A 21,776-nucleotide genomic window follows, 5' to 3' on the forward strand; every position below is an offset into this window, starting at 1 on the left:
TGATTAGGGTCCCAGATAGATAGCAACCATCAAAATAATGTCAAATACAGAGGTGGAAAGTCCAGGGGTCAGAAAGTAAAAGTCCTGCCATATATTTATTCCACCCATGAACTCACACAGCAAAAACTCCAGTGTTAAATGAACTCTCCTGGGAGTTTATTTGGCTCCAGACTCAAGAGTGTTAAAGTTAATGAGATAATTTAGTGATTGATTGAGTGATGATTGATCATTATTGAAGACACCTGATGTTAACAAGCAGAATCACCAAAGGAGAAAATCTCTTTTTTTAAGTTGCCATTATGGTGATCAGTGTTGGCTTTAGTTGGGCTCTTGAACCTTAAACTAATACCGTTAGATTTTGTTTGGCTGTTCTATCAGTGTTATAACTCTCAGATGAACAAAGAGAAAAGCTGATCTGACTTGAATCACAAAGCTCATTCAGAGAGTTAGGTTTACCTTGCTGATTACAGCAGTCTATGATTCTACAGTATACTCTTATCAATATAATCAGCATTTTCAAAATAATCCAAAAGATTTCTTTAAAGTTGTCCTGATCAAAACACTTTGAAAAGTTTTTTTTTTTTTTTTTTTTTTGGACACACTGACACCAAGAATCAGCCTGTGATTCTCAACAATGGTGACAATAATAAAGCATGTTGCAGTGCATTCTGGGTACCACCAATCAAAACTCATTCATGGCTCCCATCATGCATTGCGGTATGAATAAATTATGATCTGAATTGTCTTACTAATTTCCTTTCCCTAATTGAATATTCTTTTTGTCACCATTGTTGAGATTCATACACTGATTCTTGATGTCTGTGTGCGCCTTAAAGAAAGATATATATATATATATATATATTTTTTATGATGTGTTTAACTCCAGTGTTAAATTAACTCTCCTGGGAGTTTATTTGGCTCCAGACTCAAGAGTGTTAAAGTTAATGAGATAATTAAGTGATTGATTGAGTGATGATTGAGCATTATTGAAGACACCTGATGATAACAAGCAGAATCACTGAAGGAGAAAAATCACAATTTTAGTTACCATTATGGATATCGGTGTTTGATTTAGTTGGGCAGTTGACCTTTAAATGTTTAACTTTAGATTTTGTTTGGCTGCTGTATCTGTGTTATAACAGCCACCAGATGAACAAAGAGAAAAGGTGAACAGGTGTTGGTTATATTTTAACATAATCTTCATTTAACCTGAATCACTGAACTCATTTAAAGTCTAATCTCTGACTTAAATGTATATTGGTCATAACAGCGTCACAGTGATTCTACAGAATAATATCCAGATTTGTCATTATAATCCAAATGATTTCTTAGAAGTTGTTCTGATATTAAAAAAAAAAAAAATCTTTCTTTAACCCTCTGGAGTCTGAGGTGTTTTCTGGGCACTGGAGGTGTTCTGACATGCTCTGACATTTGTGCTTTTTTCAGTTATTTATAAACATGTTAATGGCAAAGGTGTAAATTCACTCTATATAGCACAAACAGGGCTACCAAAATATGTGATCACCATGCATGCACTGAAAAAAACTACTTGTAAGATTTACTTAATAAAATCCTCGTAACAATTTGCACAAGTATATTTTAAGTAAATTTTACTGCTATAATATCAAGTACAACTTACGTGTCATTATCAAGTAAAATTTACTTAGTATTGAATGTAACGCTCATGAAGAAATTAAGTAAAAATTACCTATTTACATTTCATTTAGAAGTAATATTTATTTAAAGTAATTAAGTAAAGTTTATTTATTGTTTTATAATTAGGAAGCTTGCTTTTATGAAATTATTAAGTAAATCTTACCATTTAATGAAGTAAATAAGTAGATTTTATTTAAGTTTTTTTGTTTTCATTTACTTAGTTTTATGAAATTATAATACTCCCTATAATTATGTAAACATTGCTAATTTCTTTTTTATAATCATGAACATAAATAAATTAATATTTTCTCTATATTTTTCACGAATCACACAATTAAAATATATATTGTATACAATTAAACAGTTTATTTTTCAGTCATCAAAAAATGTTCTTCATACAAAAATGAACATTCACAGTCATCTCTTGACACAGGTGAATTCAGCAAAAATTCAGAATTATACTGTAACCCTTGTTTTAAACAACAAATGTATTAAAAAAAAAAATATATGCAAAACATTCAACATTCAAAACAGCACTCTGAAATAGTGAACTTTTAAAGAATACCATTACAACTTTAATGTATTAAAACATGAACAGCTGAATGTTTAAACAGTTACATCATACCACCATAGCATTTAATACAACTTCATCCTTAATCTTTGAACTTTTGGGTAAAGATTAAAGGAGAACTCCGGTCATTTTTTGGTCAATTTGGAGTGCTGTCAGTACAGAGAACAACGACAAAAATCGGTGTTGCCTACACCGTGTTATCCTCTTTTTAAAAATTTGCACCCTGTTGACTTCAATGGGGCAAGTACTAAACCTGCTTTTAGCCTCGTAACATCCTTGATGTGTCATTACAAGTGCACAGGTCATGTGAGTGATTCCTTCAGAGTGAACACGGGTGAATCTGACTGCAGTAGATGTGAAAGATATGGTTAAAAGTGATGTTAATTCAGCCAGTGAACATACCTGTATTTACTTCCTGTTTTCGGTTCGAAGTCCACAGTAGTCGATTGTCGAGTTCTCCACTGTTGCTGAGTTACCTATGATCTACTGCAGTCAGATTCACCCGTGTTCACTCTGAAGGAATCACTCACATTAGCTGTGCACTTGTAATGACACATCAAGTATGTTAAGAGGCTAAAAGCAGGTTTAAAACGTGCCCCATTTAAGTCAACAGGGTGCAAACAGGGCAGCAAAAAAAAAAAAAAGGATAACACGTGTAGGCAACACCGATTTTTGTCGTTCTCTGTACTGACAGCACTTCAAATTTACAAAAAAAATATTAAAATTGACCGGAGTTCTCCTTTAAGAAGGATGGATGCATCAATTGGATCTTCTCCATCAGCACCATGGATGGACGACCAGTATTTGAACGGTGTGCTGAGTGATGTCACTGCAGCTGTCCTCCTGCATACAGTTTAGAAGAAAAAATATAAATCTTTTGAGAAACAAAAATAGAAAGTGACTTCATTATCACAACAGAATGAACACATACACTTACTAAAAAAAGTATTATCTCTACGATCAACTTAGCGCACGATGCTTTTAGAAACACAGACCTTATTTTGAGACCTCATTTATGCACGATTTAGTGCAATTGAAAAATTGTAGCTTTATGTGTAGACCTTCCTGGGCAATATTCATTAAGAAAATTCAAACTTTTCCATAGTCAACAGTATAACGTTAACATTACTTAACGTTACAGCAGGAAAGCGGTTAATGTTAATTTTAAGGCCTAATGTTAGCAAGCTAACGTTAGCAGTTACAACGGTATCCAATCAGTTTGAAATTTTTACACGAAAAACAGTGCTTTGTGAATCTATAAAACTATTGAAAACTTTTCTGATTAAATATCCGTTAACTAATGTAGGAAGTGAAATGTAAAGGCGGGGTTATAACGTTAATGTACTATGGATAACCCAGACCCGTTACACTAATACGAGGCCATGTTATAAGATCCATGTTATAAGACTGCGGGCAGTTATACGATATTGTCTATTGAGTCAAGTAAACAAGAATCATCAATCAAAATCCACACAGACCCATCTTTTATTAAATGTAAAACAGAAAGACAAACTTACCTCAAACACGACAAAAAGCAGCCACGCAGCAGCTCGTCAATCCGTCTGACCTAAAGTGGCAGTTAGACTGTCTTGTCCAAACACGCATGTGCGGATTCAAACGCGCTATACTTTTTCGATTAAAATTTACTTAAAATTACTATGTTTATGTGAAGTGACTATAAAATGTTTAAATATTACAAGCAAATATATAATAAGATTTACTCTTTCCAACCAGTTAATTTATTACTTGAATTAAATGTGTAGATATTTCAAATTTTACTTAGAAAATTCTAGTTCTCATTGAATTTTAATTTTATAAAGTAAAAATTATGATGGTTAATTTAATATATATTACTATACCAAAAAGTTCGTTTTTACAGTGTGTATATATATATATTTTTAAGAGAATAATGCTTATGCGTGATTATTGAAAAAATTAAAAATGAAAGTTGCTGAAAGAAGACCTCAAAACTCATAATAAATATGCATGAATAAGACTTTTGAGAAATGGATGTTCTTCCTTCGAGTTCTGGCTTCAAAATTATGTGAAAATAGTCTTGCTTTATCGTTCAGATAAAACAATACATTGATTTAAATTGATGTAAAACAGGTTTTGCTTGGAAAGCCATTATGCGAGTGGGCGTGAACGAGGAGTGGTTTACACCTTGGAATACAAAATGTCCCACCCATTATGCATAATGACTCTGCATAATTAGCCATTCATTCAGGTGTGACTCTGACTGACTGAGCCACAATGCAAGGACAAAAAATTAGAAGAAGACTTATATTGACCATTTAAGATTTTGCTTACATCTATCTTGTAAATATGTTTTGCTATTTTATTAAAAAGGTTACAATTACAACAATAATTAAAATTTCAACAATATTTCAAGTGTACTCTTTCTTTGTAAAAAAAAAAAAGATTATAGGCCTACATTTTAGGCCTATCTATGTATTCATTAGTTTGAATATAGCCAAAATTGGAACAGCTAACATCTTAGTTGATGACTTTATTTTATATATATATATATAAATTGCTAAACAAAAGCTTATTTGATATATATATTCAGTATATTCTACAGTAAAAACTGTACTCAAATCTAGTCAACAAAATGTTGTCTTTCATATTTCGCCTGACTGTAACGTTGTTTTTATGAAATATTAGGGCATATAAATGTTAATTTGCAGTGTATTGCTTATACAAATAGCCTACATTTTATTTCAACATATTTCAGTCGATTTTTCTCATCTCAGTATAGTAATACAGTTTGCTAAAACATCATCATTCATCCACACACGCGATTTAAATTTAAACTGTCTTTTTGCGAGCTGTGGTAAACAGCGCGCATCTCTGCCGTTCATTCATCAAAAACAGAAACCCGATTCACGTGAGAAGAAAAAAAAACTTACAGTATTCCCAGCTCGCTCCTCGATATACCCGCACTTCTGAGGTAGGCTACTTTTTTCATCAAAAGCTTATGTGGCAGTATATTCTACAGTAAAAACTGTACTCAAATCTAGTCAACAAAATGTTGTCTTTCATATTTCGCCTGACTGTAACGTTGTTTTTATGAAATATTAGGGCATATAAAATTCCAGTTTAATACGTATTGCTACGTACAAATACGTACAAATAGCCTACATTTTATTTCAACATATTTCAGTCGATTTTTACTCATAGTAATACAGTTTGCTAAAACATCCTCATTCATTCACACACGCGATTTAAATTTAAACTGTCTTTTTTGCGAGCTGTGGTAAACAGCGCGCATCTCTGCCGTTCATTCATTAAAAACAGAAACCCGATTCACGTGAGAAGAAAAAAAAACTTACAGTATTCCTCAGCTCGCTCCTTGATATACCCGCACTTCTGAGGTACTTTTTTCATTATTGTTATTGCTCACAGCGCTGCTGAGACGGTGTTAAAGTAATGATCTGAATAAACTGATATGGGGGCGTTCACAGGTTTGCTTGGATTGCCTCATTCATTTGCGTTTGAATAGTGCGCGCTCTCCGTAGGCGGAGTCACATTACATTTGAATTAGCTCTAATGAGGTCGACTGGAATCGCTCTCTTTTAATACAGATTTCACAACATGAGAATATTTGTTTTTTATATAAATTACTTCATTTAAGAGAAGAGAATTCAAGCTTCATGCCTGTATGTCTGTTTGCCTATTTGACTGAGTATTCGCTGAGTTATTGTTCATTTTCGGACGCGTTTCAGAATGGACGACACTGGCAGATAGAAGGCAGAACTCGCATCACGTTTATTTTTCTTTATTTGGCAAAAAGCACAACACTTTGTTTTTATTGTGAGTATACACAAAAATAATACACATTTAACAGAATCGATTGATGTATGAAACTTGTTTTGTAAAATCAAAGTCAAAAGAGTATTTTGGGTCTCAATTCAACTCATAAGGAAAAAAGCGAGCAGATCACGCCGGCGTGATCTCCGACCTCTGAGGGTTAAGGCGCACACAGACATCAAGAATCAGTGTATGAATCTCAACAATGCTGACAAAAAGAATATTCAATTAGGGAAAGGAAATTAGTAAGACAATTCAGATCATAATTTATTCATACCGCAATGCATGATGGGAGCCATGAATGAGTTTTGATTGGTGGTACCCAGAATGCACTGCAACATGCTTTATTATTGTCACCATTGTTGAGAATCACAGGCTGATTCTTGGTGTCAGTGTGTCCAAAAAAAAAAAAAAAAAAAAAACTTTTCAAAGTGTTTTGATCAGGACAACTTTAAAGAAATCTTTTGGATTATTTTGAAAATGCGGATTATATTGATAAGAGTATACTGTAGAATCATAGACTGCTGTAATCAGCAAGGTAAACCTAACTCTCTGAATGAGCTTTGTGATTCAAGTCAAAAGATGATTATGTTGAAACACAACCAACATGACCTGATCAGCTTTTCTCTTTGTTCATCTGAGAGTTATAACACTGATAGAACAGCCAAACAAAATCTAACGGTATTAGTTTAAGGTTCAAGAGCCCAACTAAAGCCAACACTGATCACCATAATGGCAACTGAAAAAAAGAGATTTTCTCCTTTGGTGATTCTGCTTGTTAACATCAGGTGTCTTCAATAATGCTCAATCATCACTCAATCAATCACTTAAATTATCTCATTAACTTCAACACTCTTGAGTCTGGAGCCAAATAAACTCCCAGGAGAGTTCATTTAACACTGGAGTTTTTGCTGTGTGAGTTCATGGGTGGAATAAATATATGGCAGGACTTTTACTTTCTGACCCCTGGACTTTCCACCTCTGCTCCCTTGTCTGTTTCCATTGCTAGGGCTGGGCGATTTAAATCGCGATATTGTTATGCGCATCTCGTCAGTAAAGCCGGTTCCTTGATTATTAGTAAATCACCATCACCTGCTTTCAGATGGAGCGGCATTTAGGGCTGATGAGATAATTAAGTGATTAATTTAGTGATGCTTGAGCATTATTGAAGACACCTGATGTTAACAAGCAGAATCACTGAAGGAGAAAATCACAAATTGTAAGTTACCATTAAGTTGATGGGTGTTTGCTTTAGTTGGGCTCTAGACCATTATATGTTTACTTTAATATTTACTGTTGTTTGTCTGCTGTTATTGATTTATAACAGTTAAATGAACAAAGTAAAATGTTATCTTATAGTGTTGGTTATGTTTTGACATAATCATGCTGTGATCTGAAAAAGGAAACTTATTGAGATAGTTTGATTTAACTTGTTAGCAGCAGTTTTGTGATTCTTCAGCCTACGATTATCAGTACTTTAATTCAAAATATTTAATAAACATTGTTCTGATCAAAAGATATTCGGACAAATTCATTTAAAACACAGACATCAATAATCAGTCTGTGAATCTCAACAATGGTGACAATAATAAAAAATATTGCAGTGGCTGCCACCAATTTACAACTCATTAATGGCTCCCATCATGCATTGCGGTATGAATAAATTATGATCTGAATTGTCTATGTAATTGACTTTTCCTAATTGAATATTCTGCTCGTCACCATTGTTGAGATGCATAGGCTGAATCTTGACATCTGCGTGTGCCTAAAAGAATGGTTTTCTTTTTTAAACAACTTTTAAGAAATCCTTTATATTATATCAAAAATCCTGGGCATTTATGCAGACTCACAGTTATGCTGTAACCAACAACATAAATCGAAGTCAGAAAGAAGGATCTTAATGAGTTCAGTGATCAAGTTCAAATGATGATTGTCATAATATAACCAACACCATCAGATCACTTTTTTCTTTGTTCAACTGGCGATTATAAACCAGATTCAACAGACAAACAAAATCTAAAGTTAATAATATATGGGTCAAGAGTCCAACTAAAGCAACCATTGATCGTCATAACGGTGGCTTACAATTTGAGATTTTCTCCTTCAGTGATTCTGCTTGTTAACATCAGGTGTCTTCAATAATGTTCAATCATCACTAAAATAATCACTTAATTATCTCATTAACTTAAACACTCTTGAGTGTGGCCTCATACACTCCCAGGAGTGTTAATTTAACACAGGAGTGTTTGCTGTGTACAAAGAGCCGTAGTTAACTGACAAGCTGAGCCATATCGCATTAAATATCGCTGGCGATACGTCCGCGATATTGATGTGATTTGGCTCAGCTTGTCAGTTAACTACGGCTCTTTGTAGTAAATGCCGCTCCATCTGAAAGCAGGTGATGGTGATTTACTACTAATCAAGGAACCGGCTTTACTGACGAGATGCGCATAACAATATCGCAATTTAAATCGCCCAGCCCTACATTGCTACCCTTGTTTTTCATTGCTTACACCTGTCCTTCTTTAGCCTCTTGTTTTCCTTGTGTATGTATTCCCTGTGTTTTAGTTTCCTTGTGTCGGTTGTTGTCTTTGCAAGTTTTGTAAAGCTGTTACACTCTTGTTCCTTGCATTTTGTTCCTGGTTTGGATTTTTGATGTGGATTATATTTGTGTATTTGGAATCAATGTTGTTGCATCTGAATTATTGCTCCTTCGTTTCCCTGCTGCTTCATAAGATATGTTATGATTACAGTAAAACAATGTTTTGGATGTTAAATCTCAGGCCATTTCTGCAAATGGTAATTGTTTAAAAAAAAAAAATAATTAACCAGTCTTTTGATAAACACTATTGATGTAGAACTTCTAAACGGTATTATTTAATCGTTTTTGAAACTGTAACCGGTACCGTGGCAATGGCACCGTGGTGAACAGATTGACTCCTGTAACAATTTTCAATTTTCAATTTTATTTAGTTTTCCCGGTCCTCACAGACAATCAATCATAAATAAAAAATAAAGTTATACATAATAACCGAAAAGGTGTAGGCTGAAGCCTCTGCTTATTAAGCCTACCCTTTGTACACAATTATCAATCAAATGAGCGCCACTTTTTCACTAATAGTGATTAATACAAGACACACATACATATACAAAATATATAAAGAAAAAAGAAAGAACAAGGAAAAATAAAAATATTTTAATACCCGTTAAATTAAATAATTATTAACCACCTTGTTTTTAAACATTTTCTTGAATTTACAAAGTGAATTACACAATTTTAATTCCGTATGCAAATTATTCCATAGATTAACCCCTTTGACAGATATGCATCTATTTTTTGTATTAGTTCTTGCCCTTATTTTTTTTAAACATATGCATTCCTCTTATTCCATACTGACTTTCTCTTATTTCAAACAGCCTCTGAATACAGTTTGGAAGCAAATTATTATAGACTTTATACATTGTCTGTACAGTATAGAAATTTACTAAATCAAAAAATTTTAAAGCATTCAAATTACTAAACAATTGATTAGTTGGCTCGTGATAGTCAACATGTTTTATTATCCTTATTGCTCTTTTTTGTAACATATATATTGGATTTATATTCTTTTTATATGCATGTCCCCAAACCTCCACACAATAGATCATGTATGGAACTATGAGCGCACAATACAAAATATATAATGAATTTTCATTCAGAATATGTTTAGTTTATGTAATATTGCAATGGATTGTGACATTTTTCTTTTTACATGATTAATATGTGGTTTCCACAAAAATAAAGTAGTGTGAAGTCCGCACACTGACGTTAACTGCTTCCAAATGGATTTTATTAAACAAGGCAACGTTTCGACCCTCAGGTCTTCATCAGGCACAATATCAGTGTGAAGTAAAAACAACCTTAAATAGACACAGGTGATCACCCTAATTGGGCACACACACACAGAAACATGTAACAAGTACAGATCATGTGACAAATACAGATCATGTGACAAGTACAGATCATGTAAAAAAAAAAAGAAAAAAAAAAAAGATTAAATCTCTTCACTAAAGGGATAGTGTCAAAAAAAATAATAATAATAATAAATGATTAAGTCTATTCACTAAAGGGATAGTGTCAAAAAAAAAAAAAAATTGTCTCAACAGATAAGATAAGTCACTATAAAAAAGGCTTAATATCAAAATCCTCATTCAACCCTGAAGGTGACAAAGTATTTAAGGTGTAGATCCAAAAACATTCCCTTTGTAATAATTTCTTCTCATAATCTCCTCCTCTTGAGGGTTTTATGACCTTTTCTATACCGATGTATTGCAAAACGCTGACATTATGACCTACTTGTCTAAAATGAGATGCTATAGGACTACGCATATCTCCAGTCCTAATGTTGCTACGATGTTCACTAATGCGAGTACGCAATTGTCTGGACGTTTTACCCACGTATGCAAGACCGCAAGGACAACGGATTAAATAGATCACATGAGTAGAGGCACAGGTAATAGTACCCCGTATCGCAATATTACGACCAGTGCGTGGATGACTAAAATATTTACATTTGTGTGTAAAAGCACACTGGGCGCAATTACCACACCTGTAATTACCTGGAGGAAGAGTAGGAATGCATTGTTTTATACGTGAAGGATATTCAGATTTTACAAGCAAGTCACGAAGATTGTTTTGTCGTTTAAAAACTAGTTTCGGACCATTTTTAAAGACACCTGATAATTTAGGATCACTTGAAATAATATGCCAATGATTATTTAAGACTCTGCGGAACTCTGCACCTAATGCGGAATACTTCGTAGTACAAATGGGAGCATTAAAAAATTGCGTTTTATTATCATGCTTTGTTCGTAAACACTGCATTTGAGATGTCTCGTCGAATTTCTTCTTGGCATTTTCAATCCATTCTTTTCGGTAACCACGATTCAAAAATCTTTTTGTTAAATCAGTGGATTGTTGAGTGTAAGATTCATCTGTGCTGCAAACTCTACGCACACGCTTAAATTGACTGATAGGTAAACTCCTAATTAAAGGTCTAGGATGGAAACTATCGCCTCTTAAAACAGTATTACGATCCGTTGGTTTTCGATACAGATCGGTATGGAGTTTCCCGTCACATATGTACACACGAACATCAAGAAAACTAATACTTATTGGATCGCATTCCATAGTGAAATTCACATGCTCAGTCCTTGAGTTAAGATAATCCAAAAACATCAACATCTCTGCAGGTGTAGCCTTAGTGATCATAAAAATGTCATCAATATACCGCTTGTAAAGCAAAATCTTAGGAAAAAAAGAATTTGACTCATTTAAAATGAAGTCATTTTCAAAAACTCCCATATACAAACAAGCATAATTTGGTGCCATTTTACTACCCATCGCAGTACCTTTTACTTGTAAATAAAAATCATCTTGAAAACGAAAAAAAATTGTTAGTCAAGACAATATTAGTTAAATCCAATAAACATGCTGTGCTGGGTTTTTCGAGATGGTCCTCAATGCAGAACATGAAATCCACGGGGAGGAGTTGGATCCAGATCCAACTCCTCCCACTATACATACTCCGTCCCCACGGCGCCCCACCACCAGATTAACCAGCATATGGTGAAGGTGGTCGCCATTGCTCTCATCAATGTAAGTCTACATTTTGATTTCTAATATAGTCGAGATAGATTAATAATTTAGTGTGCGTCTTTAAGTAATGATCACACTTATATGGTAAAGTTTTGACAGTGTCCATACTTTTTGATAACGCCAAGACCTTAAGTTAACTAAGTTAGTCCGCCAAACTGCCATCCATTAATGGTAAGTTAGGTCGTTTAAAGCGTTAACGTTAGCACGCACGTGTAGTAATTATCCAAAGCTAATTAGTTTAGCTAAATAGATATACACGTGATACCTTCACGTGTATCTAATTTAGCCAGGGGCGGATCTACTGGGGTGGCACGGGGTGGCAGCTGCCACCCCTAGTAAAGGTCTTGCCACCCCAGCTGCCACCCCATTGATGTCAGCCCAGGCCGGCTGAAAATAAGACGACATTTACCGTAAAAACCTTCGTTTCCTGGGCGCCCCTAAACGCATCATGACTTGAGTAAAAAATACTTAGCTACGTCCCTGATTCGAACGTGCAGAGCGGCATTCTGGCTCACACACAGCGAGTCTGCTGCGGTGCGGTGGCCCTGCAACCCAACTGGAGAGACTGAGTCGCCCCAGAGCCTCTGAAGGTGAAGTGAGTTTCCCCAGGTGTAGTTTAAACACACGTTTAACTTAAAGTTACATTTGTAATGAATGCATTGTATGCTAAATATGATTCAGCATCAGCAAAAACAGCAAGTCTAATACGTTAGCCGAAATCAGCGGCCAAATCGCTCCCCTCGTGATTTGTAAGAGCACTCTTCCCTTTGATTAGCCTAATTTTGATTTTAGTAAAGACAAGAACAGCTTAATAAAAAATATAAAATATTGTTTGTATCCATAACGTTTACTGATGGTCGCCGTTACGCCGACGTTACGTTACAACACACAGTTAGGATCGATCATTTGATTAGCTAAGCAGTCCTATTAAATCCAATTCCTCTCAGATATCACAGCAATGAAACCAGGTTATAACTGGGGAAATAACAAATACAATAGGAGGATTAAGTAGTCTAAACATAAAGTGTGTGCATGTGATAAATCTTTCTGATTTATTTCTGATTAAAACCGTTGTCTTTCCAAAGTTTTCACTTTCTTTGTTATTTTTTAAACCATTTACTGGTTTTATAGGGAAGCCTCAAGCCTCAAGACGTATCAAGTGGATTACATGCATGGTTGTCCCAAGGACCACTGGATTCTTATGGTATAATGTCTCACAAGTCACTAGCAATTTGTACATTGTAGAAATTTTGCCTCACAGAATACCAGTGTTTGTATTCCTTGTACAGTGAGTATGTTGATTTTATACAACCTTGACTTCATAATCACACTGTTAGATTTTACTTTACAATAAAAAACAGTTGGGTCATCATCCCTTACTTTTTACCCACTACATACATATATACCAAAAACAAAGACAGATAAATTGAAGAACTGGGCTTTTGGGCCATTTATATTTTCTTTTGTTTCTCTTTTCTGTTTATTTGCTCACAGTTGCCAGCATCTGTTCTGGAGGACATTTGTATTGATGTAGTTCTCCAGGAGGGTGACGAGGCAATTTTGAAGCTGGCCCTTGTGTGCACTCGCTTCAGAGACCTTGTGACACGGGAAGGCTTCAGGAGACGAGCCCATTTTCTTTGGCTTGACAGTAAGTGTTAACTGTGTTTCCTGCTTGTTACTGTGTTACCTGCTTGTTAACACTGTGCAGTCAGAGTTTTTGCATAACTTTTTAAAAAGTTACATGTTTGTATAAAAAATTCAGGTGATTTTTGCCTGATTGGCTGGTTAATGAATTCCAGCCTTGTGTATTTTTGAATGTGTGATTTAAAAAAAAAATTGTGTGTACAGGTGTCACAAATTGGACTGTTTTCTCACCGTACTACAAGACGGAGTACTACAAAATGTACAAACTGGAAACGTGTAGGCAATGTGGAGACATATACAAACACTGCACTCCAGGTATGCATTGTTAGTTGTTGCCATGGAGTTTTACTTTCATTGATGAATTAAAACATTTAAAAGAATAATGAAGATTGAAATATTTGCTGTCTTTGCTAACCCACAGGATATGGAGGTCGAGGAAGAAAGGGGGAACTTTTTAAAATAATAAGTGAAGACACCCACCCAGATTTCTGCAGCGAGTTCTGCCAGATCTGTGCTGATCTGTGCTGAAAGGATGAATTGCTAATTGTGAATGTCCAGTGTTTTCCCTGTAATGTTTGTCATTCTGCCTGTGCTCCCAATGTGGTTTTCCTTTGTTTTGCCTTCAAAGTTTCCCTACTGTTTTCACAATGTCTGTTTTACCTACTGTGTTAATAAACATGTTTTTTTTCCTATTTAATTGTGCTGGTAATTAATATTTTCATGCATGTATGTAAGTGAGATGCTCTTATGTTATGTAAATTAAGTCAGATTCCCTTGAGAAGTCTTTATAAGTATAAAATTAGTGCTGCTATAATTTAGTCACTTACAGTTGCATAATTTGTAGTGGAAAGAGCAAACATATTTTCTACTTGAATTTAAACTTGATTTAATATTTCTCAAAAGTAGAAGCGCATAATTATTAATATACTTAAGTATTTGAAATCAAAGTGCATGTGGACTACTGAGAGGGGTAAAAGATCAGCCAAACAAAGAATACACTTTTTAAGAGATTTTTATTCTTGCATGTAACAAGGAACCACATGTTTTTCAGGGAAGATGAAATGTAAGAATTTTTAATCAATCTTTTTGTTTTGGATTATAATTAAACACTTTTTCCAAATGAAAAAAAAAAATCATTTTAATTAAATGTAAACATTCACACAATGTACAAACTACAGTGTTTGTAACTTTTTCAACTTTATTAAATAAGATTTGTTTTCAGCAAGTTTGTTTTTCAGTCAAAAGTCAAATCATCTTCATTTATATAGCGCTTTTAACAGTGTAGATTTGTTTCAAAGCAGCTTTACAGGGATAAACTTATAATTTAAGGTAACGGAGATTGTTTTGGCTTTATAGCGGTTCTTTAATAAAGTTATTTTCCAGCTAAAGTTAGTTTTGATTGATTCGCTTCCATCGCAACAATCTGTTATTACATTAGAAGCCGCTAAAACGACACCATTCTCTCTACACAGACTTTAAACGCGAACCTGTGAGAAACGCTAGGAATCTGACGACCAATCAGAATGCAGTGGGAGGAAATCCAACTCCGCCCCTCGGATTTGGATCCAACTCCGCCCCTTGGATCCTCCGCCCCTTGGATTTAATCCAACTCCTCCCCGTGGATTTCATGTACTGCATTGAGGTGCTACTGGGTTTTTCATCCACATGTCTTTGTGTTAAGAATTGTTCTAGAGCTAGTAAACCTTCAGTGTGAGGAATGTTGGTATATAAACTCTGAACATCAAAAGTAGCAAGAAGCACATCATCAACAGAAAAGTCAACACGATGTAATGATTCAATCAAATCCATAGAATCTCTTACATAAGATGACAACCTGGGTACAAGTGATTTGATATAAAAGTCCACATAAGAAGAAATGTTCTCAGTGAGACTACCAATACCACTCACAATAGGACGACCTTTCAAGGGGGTATCTAGTCCTTTGTGAACCTTAGGCAAGGTGTATATAATGGGTGTAATTGGAAGATCTACTTTGAGAAAATCATATTCATTTTTACTGAACTCACCGTTTTCAAAGTGTGACAATAACTTAGAGTGAATACACGCTTTCATTTTATTAGTAGGGTCAGCAGGTAAGGCTTCATAAAAAACATGATCATTCAATTGTCTGCGAATTTCTTTTTCATAATCTGAAGCTCGTTGAAGTACAATCGCTCCACCCTTATCTGCAGGACGCACTATCACAGTATTGTCTTTGCTAAGATCAAATAAAGCATCCCTCTCCATTTTCGACAAGTTATTGTAGACTTTATATTGCCTTTTGTTCTTAAGTAAGTTTTTTACATCAAATTCCACAAGCCTACAATAAGTATCCAAGGACGAATTTCTATTCTTAGATGGAATAAAGGTAGATTTTCTTTTGAAAGGAAGACGAGCCATGGACTGTTCAAGAGTAACACTGCCATGTGTGGTAACAGGCGGAACATCATTAGATGGGAACAATTGTTCATTTGTACCAAAGAACTCCCGAAGTCTCAGGGTTCTAAAGAATTTGTGAAAGTCAATCATAGTATCAAAATCATTGGTTTCAGTAGTAGGAATAAAGGAAAGCCCCTTGCTCAGAGCAGAAATACAAGGTTTTGAAAGTAACTTATCTGAGAAGTTCATTAACGTATCCCCTGGTTGCTCCTTGTCATCCGTGGAGGTAGAGAAAAGCCTTTTTCGCTTGCCCCTTCTACATCTCTTCTTGATCTGTTTAACCTTCGATCCATTCGCTGACTGTTGGGCTGAGTACGGCCTAAAAAAGTGGATCCATTTCGCCGTCGTCCAACAGGATCAGAGTCAGAATCACATGAGGTTGAAGAGGCCCAAGTTCTGTTATCACCAGGTTGTTGGCGCCTACGAAGTACCACAGTAGCAGCCCGATTACGATGGAACACATTAGACTCTGGTTTTCCATCCTTCCAAAAATAGACCTTTCCATGTTGATAGTCAGCATTGTCTCTTGCAAACTTTGTACGTTTAGTCGCTCTGATCTCTTTAGACAACTCAGCACGTTGACGTTCAAGATCTTTTTTGAATTCTGTGAGCTTACTTTTTGTCACCACTTCACCAAGTTGAATCTCCATTTTCTTAAAATCCAGTCTTGTTGACTCAAGTTGTTTGGTAGTCTCTTTAATCACCAATGCCATCAAGTCAAATGAGCATTTGTTCAATATCTCACACCAACGGGTGCAAAAGTCCGGATTCTCCAGACCAAATGCAGGAGCTTTTTGTAGACGTAGTCCTCTTGGTATAATTTTCTGGCGGAGATAATCGCTCAGGGTAACTGCATGATAATATTGCTTAATCTCCCGTTGAAGATGATGCTGAAGTTTATCCATAAGTGATTCGACATCTATCGCACATGAGGTATCATTTTCATCAAAGATAGAGTCTTTTAGCAGAATCTCAGAATAATCTGCTTCACTGAACTCAAATGTCTTACTTGAAGAAGGACAGTCTTCATCTGCCATAATGGAGCCAGCAAAAGGGAGTGCAACAACCAAAGAGATCACTGAAGAATCAAAAACACGAAGCACAAAAGCACTCCCTTTTGCTGGCTCCATTATGGCAGATGAAGACTGTCCTTCTTCAAGTAAGACATTTGAGTTCAGTGAAGCAGATTATTCTGAGATTCTGCTAAAAGACTCTATCTTTGATGAAAATGATACCTCATGTGCGATAGATGTCGAATCACTTATGGATAAACTTCAGCATCATCTTCAACGGGAGATTAAGCAATATTATCATGCAGTTACCCTGAGCGATTATCTCCGCCAGAAAATTATACCAAGAGGACTACGTCTACAAAAAGCTCCTGCATTTGGTCTGGAGAATCCGGACTTTTGCACCCGTTGGTGTGAGATATTGAACAAATGCTCATTTGACTTGATGGCATTGGTGATTAAAGAGACTACCAAACAACTTGAGTCAACAAGACTGGATTTTAAGAAAATGGAGATTCAACTTGGTGAAGTGGTGACAAAAAGTAAGCTCACAGAATTCAAAAAAGATCTTGAACGTCAACGTGCTGAGTTGTCTAAAGAGATCAGAGCGACTAAACGTACAAAGTTTGCAAGAGACAATGCTGACTATCAACATGGAAAGGTCTATTTTTGGAAGGATGGAAAACCAGAGTCTAATGTGTTCCATCGTAATCGGGCTGCTACTGTGGTACTTCGTAGGCGCCAACAACCTGGTGATAACAGAACTTGGGCCTCTTCAACCTCATGTGATTCTGACTCTGATCCTGTTGGACGACGGCGAAATGGATCCACTTTTTTAGGCCGTACTCAGCCCAACAGTCAGCGAATGGATCGAAGGTTAAACAGATCAAGAAGAGATGTAGAAGGGGCAAGCGAAAAAGGCTTTTCTCTACCTCCACGGATGACAAGGAGCAACCAGGGGATACGTTAATGAACTTCTCAGATAAGTTACTTTCAAAACCTTGTATTTCTGCTCTGAGCAAGGGGCTTTCCTTTATTCCTACTACTGAAACCAATGATTTTGATACTATGATTGACTTTCACAAATTCTTTAGAACCCTGAGACTTCGGGAGTTCTTTGGTACAAATGAACAATTGTTCCCATCTAATGATGTTCCGCCTGTTACCACACATGGCAGTGTTACTCTTGAACAGTCCATGGCTCGTCTTCCTTTCAAAAGAAAATCTACCTTTATTCCATCTAAGAATAGAAATTCGTCCTTGGATACTTATTGTAGGCTTGTGGAATTTGATGTAAAAAACTTACTTAAGAACAAAAGGCAATATAAAGTCTACAATAACTTGTCGAAAATGGAGAGGGATGCTTTATTTGATCTTAGCAAAGACAATACTGTGATAGTGCGTCCTGCAGATAAGGGTGGAGCGATTGTACTTCAACGAGCTTCAGATTATGAAAAAGAAATTCGCAGACAATTGAATGATCATGTTTTTTATGAAGCCTTACCTGCTGACCCTACTAATAAAATGAAAGCGTGTATTCACTCTAAGTTATTGTCACACTTTGAAAACGGTGAGTTCAGTCAGGGGCGGACTTTACCATTAGGCAAAGGTCGGCAATTGCCTTGGGCCCCGAGCTACCTAGGGGCCCCCAAAATGCCCTATTAACTTATGCTTAAGTTTTTTTTTTTTTTTTTTTTTGTCAAATTATATATTTCTAAAACTCCATTTGCGAAAAATGGCATCAATCATTAGTGTCGCAGATAGGAGGGGGCCCCCCCGCCTCACTACATTGGACTATTCCATTATCTCACTTTTACTGCGCATCTGCGAAAGTGAAAAGGCTGTGCCAAAAAAACTGACGGAGAAAAATAAGTGATTGACAGACAGAGTGTACAGAGTAGACAGAGTAAAAATGAAGCGAAGCTAGCTACCCAAGCGGTGCTGAAAAAAGGAGGAAGCGGGAGGAAAGCAAAAAGTCAGAAAAAGTGCGCGGCGCGAAAGATAAACAACACGCAGTAACAGGAGGACTGGGAAATAGAGCAATTGATCCCCAGAGCAAGACGAGTCTAAACGCGAAAATTTTAAGTTTCGAAGTTACCCAAGCGGCTCAAATAAAAGAAAAAAAGTGAAAAGACGCTGATAATAAGTAGGCTATTTGGGAACGCTGCCAAAGATGACAAACTTTTTATGGATATTGTTGGGGATACAGATCAGGAACAACAACGTCCAACGCACAGAAAAATCGTGAAGCAAAGAGGACACGGAGATCGACAGACAAAACTGAGCAGTTTATGAATCATGATATTTAAAAAAATCTCAGCTCTCAGATTCTGTCAATTCTATTACGAAATTCAAACCGTTTTGCCGTTTTAATGTGACGTGACAGATTCCTATAGCGGCATGTGAACTGATCTAATTCTAAAAACTACCTAATAGTAAATAAACACAAATTAACAATGTTGAAAGATACGTATAACTTACCGAAATGTATATTTCTCATTCATAATATCGATCAATAAGTGTTTTTCAACTGCGGAAAGAGGTAAAACAGCTGGAGAACAATCGCCACATAACATTTACCTCAGGAAAGCCATTTAATTGGCTAGAAAAAAAAGAGCTATAGAGAGTATTTGGCTAAATATGTGTACTATATTACTTATTTTAACCTTAAATTATACCAGCTGATAGGGCTTTTTTTTTCTTGAGAAAAAGTAACGCCTGTCTTGTGAAACGTTACCTAATATTTATCCAAATTAGTCAATATTGATTCAAATCACAAGAATTGAATCGAAATGGTGAAATTTGCCAAGCAAAAACAAAAAACAAAACAAAAAAAAAACACATAGCTTACCATAAATTGTACCATGTAAACATTGTAACATGTTTCTGTTTAGGAGTAAAGAAGTGTATGCAGGGTTTAAAGGGGACGTTTTTTTTCTCCTCTCTAACCTTTACTTCCCCGATCCCCGTATAGCTTTACCTGCCTATCCACCATTCAGTCGGTAAATTTTTTTCTCGTTCTCTTTTAAAGATTGGATGGGTAGGGGCCCATAGCCTACCTTCGCCTTGGGCCCCCGATTTGCTAAATCCGCCACTGAGTTCAGTAAAAATGAATATGATTTTCTCAAAGTAGATCTTCCAATTACACCCATTATATACACCTTGCCTAAGGTTCACAAAGGACTAGATACCCCCTTGAAAGGTCGTCCTATTGTGAGTGGTATTGGTAGTCTCACTGAGAACATTTCTTCTTATGTGGACTTTTATATCAAATCATTTGTACCCAGGTTGTCATCTTATGTAAGAGATTCTATGGATTTTATTGAATCATTATATGGTGTTGACTTTTCTGTTGATGATGTGCTTCTTGCTACTTTTGATGTTCAGAGTTTATATACCAACATTCCTCACACTGAAGGTTTACTAGCTCTAGAACAATTCTTAACACAAAGACATGTGGATGAAAAACCCAGCACAGCATGTTTATTGGATTTAACTAATATTGTCTTGACTAACAATTTTTTTCGTTTTCAAGATGATTTTTATTTACAAGTAAAAGGTACTGCGATGGGTAGTAAAATGGCACCGAATTATGCTTGTTTGTATATGGGAGTTTTTGAAAATGACTTCATTTTAAATGAGTCAAATTCTTTTTTTCCTAAGATTTTGCTTTACAAGCGGTATATTGATGACATTTTTATGATCACTAAGGCTACACCTGCAGAGATGTTGATGTTTTTGGATTATCTTAACGACTGAGCATGTGAATTTCACTATGGAATGCGATCCAATAAGTATTAGTTTTCTTGATGTTCGTGTGTACATATGTGACGGGAAACTCCATACCGATCTGTATCGAAAACCAACGGATCGTAATACTGTTTTAAGAGGCGATAGTTTCCATCCTAGACCTTTAATTAGGAGTTTACCTATCAGTCAATTTAAGCGTGTGCGTAGAGTTTGCAGCACAGATGAATCTTACACTCAACAATCCACTGATTTAACAAAAAGATTTTTGAATCGTGGTTACCGAAAATAATGGATTGAAAATGCCAAGAAGAAATTCGACGAGACATCTCAAATGCAGTGTTTACGAACAAAGCATGATAATAAAACGCAATTTTTTAATGCTCCCATTTGTACTACGAAGTATTCCGTATTAGGTGCAGAGTTCCGCAGAGTCTTAAATAATCATTGGCATATTATTTCAAGTGATCCTAAATTATCAGGTGTCTTTAAAAATGGTCCGAAACTAGTTTTTAAACGACAAAACAATCTTCGTGACTTGCTTGTAAAATCTGAATATCCTTCACGTATAAAACAATGCATTCCTACTCTTCCTCCAGGTAATTACAGGTGTGGTAATTGCGCCCAGTGTGCTTTTACACACAAATGTAAATATTTTAGTCATCCACGCACTGGTCGTAATTTTGCGATACGGGGTACTATTACCTGTGCCTCTACTCATGTGATCTATTTAATCCGTTGTCCTTGCGGTCTTGCATACGTGGGTAAAACGTCCAGACAATTGCGTACTCGCATTAGTGAACATCGTAGCAACATTAGGACTGGAGATATGCGTAGTCCTATAGCATCTCATTTTAGACAAGTAGGTCATAATGTCAGCGTTTTGCAATACATCGGTATAGAAAAGGTCATAAAACCCTCAAGAGGAGGAGATTATGAGAAGAAATTATTACAAAGGGAATGTTTTTGGATCTACACCTTAAATACTTTGTCACCTTCAGGGTTGAATGAGGATTTTGATACTAAGCCTTTTTTATAGTGACTTATCTCATCTGTTGAGACAATTTTTTTTTTTTTGACACTATCCCTTTAGTGAAGAGATTTAATCTTTTTTTTTTTTTTTTTTTTTTTTTACATGATCTGTACTTGTCACATGATCTGTATTTGTCACATGATCTGTACTTGTTACATGTTTCTGTGTGTGTGTGCCCAATTAGGGTGATCACCTGTGTCTATTTAAGGTTGTTTTTACTTCACACTG

The 21,776-nt window shown here is 35.6% G+C and overlaps 1 pseudogene across 1 annotated transcript in view; it reads left to right on the forward strand.

The window, feature by feature from the left end:
- Nucleotides 1–13,847, forward strand: part of LOC308687920 (adhesion G protein-coupled receptor E3-like) — a 35,675-nt pseudogene extending 21,828 nt beyond the window's left edge. The window contains exons 12-15 of the transcript in view: nt 12,807–12,879; nt 13,170–13,323; nt 13,524–13,634; nt 13,741–13,847. The product of the transcript in view is annotated as an adhesion G protein-coupled receptor E3-like (transcript). The remainder of the gene's footprint in view (nt 1–12,806; nt 12,880–13,169; nt 13,324–13,523; nt 13,635–13,740) is intronic.
- Nucleotides 13,848–21,776: the final 7,929 nt, after the last annotated feature.

The sequence above is a fragment of the Scardinius erythrophthalmus genome, assembly GCF_964197995.2.
Source record: "Scardinius erythrophthalmus genome assembly, chromosome: 3".
NCBI lineage: Eukaryota > Metazoa > Chordata > Actinopteri > Cypriniformes > Leuciscidae > Scardinius > Scardinius erythrophthalmus.